Here is a 4,265-nt window from a genome sequence, read left to right on the forward strand (position 1 = left end):
TAAACGCCCAAACTGGTACCCAAGCTGGCGTTTAACTCCAAGAATGGCTTATGCACGTGAAAGCTTCAATGCTGAGCCCAAGCACACACCAAGTGGGCCCCGGAAGTGGATTTCTGCATTATCTGCACTTAGTTACTCATTTTCTGTAAACCTAAGTTACTAGTTTAGTATAAAAAGTACTTTTTACTATTGTTTTGGAACACAGCTTATGCCATTGTTCACATTTAGAGGCTGGCCATTTGGCCATGCCTAGACCTATTTCCTTTATGTATTTTCTACGGTGGAGTTTCTACACCCCATAGATTAAGGTGTGGAGCTCTGCTGTTCTTCATGAATTAATGGAAGTACTATTGTTTTTCTTTCAATTCACACCTACTTCTTCTCCAAGATATACTCTAGTACTTAATTCAGTTAAGTCAGAATGAAGGGGTGACCCGTGACAATCACCCACTATCTTCGTTACTCGCTTAGCCGAGATCCGCGTGCCAGACAACCACAAGCGGTCTACATGATGTTCAACGTAGTCATTGGACGACAGCCGGAGTATATTCTCTTAGGTATCTAATACGCGGACCGAGTCCGTGAGATTAGTACCTTCGTGGTATAGGCTAGAACCAATTGGCAACATTCCTGGGATCCGGAAAGTCTAAACCTTGTCTGTGGTATTCCGAATAGGATCTGGGAAGGGATGACTGTGACGAGCTTTAAACTTGCAAATGTTGGGCGCAGTGACAGTATGCAAAAGGATAGAGAGATCCTATTTCAACGCTAGTGGAAACTGACAGATGATTAGCCGTGCGGTAGTTGTACCTGGTATTTTTCATCCGAGACGAGAAATCAGACAGTTGATTAGCCGTGCAGAGATCGTACCTGGTATTTTTCATCCGAGAGGATCATACAGCTTGCCATGGAAGGGAGCACGCATTATTGGAAGAAGACAGTAGGAAAGCAGAGGTTCAAAAGCAACAAAGCATCTCCAAACGCTTATCTGAAATTCCCACTAATGAATTACACAAGTATCTCTATCTTATTTTATGTTTTATTTATCTTTTAATTATCAAAAACTCATAACCATTTGAATCCGCCTGACTAAGATTTACAGGATGACCATAGCTTGCTTCAAGCTAACAATCTCTGTGGGATCAACCCTTACTCACGTAAGGTATTACTTGGACGACCTAGTGCACTTGCTGGTTAGTTGTGCAGAGTTGTGAAAAGTGTGAATCACAATTTCGTGCACCAAGTTTTTGGCGCCGTTGCCGGGGATTGTTCGAGTTTGGACAACTGACGGTTCATCTTGTTGCTTAGATTGGGTAATTTTATTTTATGTTTAAGCTTTTTATTTTTAATTTCGAAAAAAAAAAGTACAAAAAAATTTAATAAAATCATAAAAACCAAAAAAAAAAATTTGTATTTCTTGTTTAAGTCTTGTATCAAATTTTACGATTGGTGTCAATTTCATGTTTTTAATTTTACGATAGTGTTCTTCATTGATCTTCAAGTTGTTCTTGATAATTTTCCTTGTTTCATCTTTAATTTTTCTTGTTTTGTGTCTTTTCTCGTTTTTCAAATGCATTTTTGAATTATTAGTGTCTAAAGTTTAAAAATTTTTAAGTTTGGTGTCTTGCATGTCTTTTTTTTCTTAAAAATTTTCAAAAATATGTTCTTGATGTTCATCTTGATCTTCAAAGTGTTCTTGGTGTTCATCTTGACATTCAAAGCATTCTTGCATGTTTTCTTTTGTTTGATCTAAAATTTTTATGTTATGTGTCATTTTGTTGTTTTTCTCTTTCTTCATTAATTCAAAAAAATAAAAAATAATATCTTTTCCTTATTTTACTCATAAATTTTGAAATTTTGGGTTGACTTAGTAAAAAAATTTTAAAATTTAGTTGTTTCTTATTAGTCAAGTCAAAATTTAAATTTAAAAACTTTATCTTTTCAAATCTTTTTCAAAATCAAATCTTTTCCATTTTTCTTTTGATATTTTCGAATTCGTTTTTAAAATTTTTCAAAATCTTTTTCATTTTTCTTTTAATGTTTTCGAATTTCTTAAATAAATTTTCAAAAATATTTTTCATATTTTTATTTCATATTTTCGAAATTATTACTAACAATTAATGTTTTGATTAAAAAATTTCAAGTTTTCAAATCTTTTTCAAAATCAAATCTTTTTCATTTTTCTTTCATGTTTTTCGAAAATTCTTCAAAATAAATTTTCAAAATCTTTTTCTTATTTTTATTTCATATTTTCAAAATTATTGCTAACAATTAATGTTTTGATTCAAAAATTTCAAGTTTTCAAATCATTTTCAAAATCAAATCTTTTTCATTTTTCTTTCATGTTTTTCGAAAATTCTTCAAAATAAATTTTCAAAATCTTTTTCTTATTTTTATTTCATATTTTCGAAATCTTTGCTAGCATTTAATATTTTGATTCAAAAATTTCAAGTTTGTTACTTTCCTGTTAAGAAAAGTTCAATCTTTAAATTCTAGAATCATATCTTTTAGTTTCTTGTTAGTCAAGTCATCAACTTTAATTTTAAAAATCAAATCTTTTTAATCTCTTTTTCAAATCCTTTTCAAAATAATTTCAAATCATATATTTTTCAAAATTTAATTTCAAAATCTTTTTCTAACTTCTTATCTTTTCAAAATTTGTTTTCAAATCTTTTTCAATTAACTACTTGACTTTTTGCTTGATTTTAAAAAGTTTACTATTTCTTATCTTTTTCAAAACCATCTAACTACTTTTCTCTCTCTAATTTTCGAAAACAACTAATAACTTTTTTAAAATTCTTTTTAATTAACTAATTGTTTTAAATTCAATTTTTATTTTATTTCTTTTAATATTTTCAAATACTAACCAATAATTAAAATAAAAACAAAAATATTTTTCTTTTCCTTTAATTAAAATTTGAATACTCTCTCCCTCATCTCTTTCTATTTATTTATTTATTTACTAACACTTCTCTTCTACTCTTAATTCGAACCCTCCCCCTCTCTCTGTGTTCGAATTCTTCTTATTCTCTCTCTACCTCATTCTTTTATTCTTCTACTCTTCTACTCACATAAAGGAATCTCTATACTGTGACATAGAGGATTCCTCTTCTTTTCTCTCCTCTTCTTTTTCAAATAAGCAGGAACAGGGATAGAGACATCCTTGTTGAAGCTGATCCTGAACCTGAAAGGACTCTGAAGAGGAAGCTAAAAGAAGCTAAAGAACAACACTCCAGAGAGGACCTTACAAAAAATTTTCGAAAAAGAAGTAGACATGGCAGCCGAACCCAATAACAATGGTGAAGATGCAAGGAAGATGCTTGGTGACTTCACTGCACCAACTTCCGACTTTTATGGAAGAAGCATCTCAATTCCTGCAATTAGAGCAAACAACTTTGAGCTTAAGCCTCAATTAGTTTCTCTAATGTAGCAGAATTGCAAGTTTCATGGACTTCCATTGGAAGATCCTCATCAGTTCTTAGCTGAATTCTTGTAAATCTGTGACACTGTTAAGACCAATGGGGTTAATCCTGAGGTCTACAGACTTATGCTTTTCCCCTTTGTTGTAAGAGACAGAGCTAAGACATGGTTGAACTCACAACCTAAAGAAAGCCTGAACTCTTGGGAAAAGTTGGTCAATGCTTTCTTGGCCAAATTCTTTCCACCTCAAAAGCTGAGCAAGCTTAGAGTGGAAGTCCAAACCTTCAGACAGAAAGAAGGTGAATCCCTCTATGAAGCTTGGGAAAGATACAAGCAATTGATCAGAAGGTGTCCTTCTGACATACTTTCAGAATGGAGCATCTTATGTATATTCTATGATGGTCTGTCTGAATTGTCTAAGATGTCATTGGACCACTCTACTGGTGGATCTCTTCATCTGAAGAAAACACCTACAGAAGCCCAGGAACTCATTGAAATGGTTGCAAATAACCAGTTCATGTATACTTCTGAAAGAAATCCTGTGAATAATGGGAAGACTCAGAAGAAAGGAGTTCTTGAGATTGATACTCTAAATGCGATATTGGCTCAGAATAAAATATTGACTGAGCAAGTCAATATGATTTCTCAGAATCTGATTGGAATGCAAGCTGCATCCGGCAGTGCTAAAGAAGCCTCCTCTGAAGGAGAAGCTTATGACCCTAAGAATCCTGCAATGGAAGAGGTGAATTAGATAGGAGAATCCTATAGAAACACCTATAATCCTTCATGGAGAAATCATCAAAATTTCTCATGGAAGGATCAACAGAAGCCTCAACAAGGCTTTA

At 32.7% G+C, this 4,265-nt stretch overlaps 1 non-coding gene across 1 annotated transcript; it reads right to left on the bottom strand.

Annotated features, from left to right (window-relative positions):
* Positions 1–3,679: 3,679 nt before the first annotated feature.
* LOC148548549 (small nucleolar RNA R71) lies at positions 3,680–3,783 on the bottom strand. Its single transcript, XR_015898252.1, has one exon. It is a non-coding gene; the product is annotated as a small nucleolar RNA R71 (small nucleolar RNA).
* Between the last annotated feature and the right edge of the window lie 482 nt (positions 3,784–4,265).

This window comes from Arachis ipaensis, chromosome B8 (assembly GCF_059453495.1).
Source record: "Arachis ipaensis isolate K30076 ecotype BB chromosome B8, ASM5945349v1, whole genome shotgun sequence".
Taxonomy (NCBI): domain Eukaryota; kingdom Viridiplantae; phylum Streptophyta; class Magnoliopsida; order Fabales; family Fabaceae; genus Arachis; species Arachis ipaensis.